This window comes from Citrus clementina, unplaced genomic scaffold, assembly GCF_000493195.1.
Source record: "Citrus clementina cultivar Clemenules unplaced genomic scaffold, Citrus_clementina_v1.0 scaffold_3, whole genome shotgun sequence".
Taxonomy (NCBI): domain Eukaryota; kingdom Viridiplantae; phylum Streptophyta; class Magnoliopsida; order Sapindales; family Rutaceae; genus Citrus; species Citrus x clementina.
In genome coordinates this window covers 38,923,395-38,923,798 of record NW_006262339.1, presented here as the reverse complement: position 1 = coordinate 38,923,798, position 404 = coordinate 38,923,395, and positions in this window count along the sequence as shown.

Sequence of the window (404 nt, the reverse complement as noted above, 5' to 3'; positions counted from 1 at the left end):
AAGGAAAATATCCAAACTTCAAACTTAAAAGTTTCTGGGCCTTGGATTTATTCTTAAAATTGGATCCGATTTCATTTTAAAGAATTTTTGGGGGCTCTACTTACTCCGAATTAATCGGGAACCAGCCGGTATTAATGTCATCCCTATAGACAGGGTTTGTGGCTCTATTAATGTTCTTTTATATATACTAAAACGATCGCTTTATTTTGAATAAACAAAAATTCTTACAGGTCATTGTAGTTGGCTCCTCCTTGCTTCATTCTTAAGGATTCGAGTATTTTGTGCATCGTGAAGATTAATTTTCTTTCGGGTACTTGAAATCCAATCTGTTCTGTTAGATATTCGTTGCACTATCACATACTTGATCTAGTAGTTATAAGTATTTTAGAAAAAAAGAACAGAAA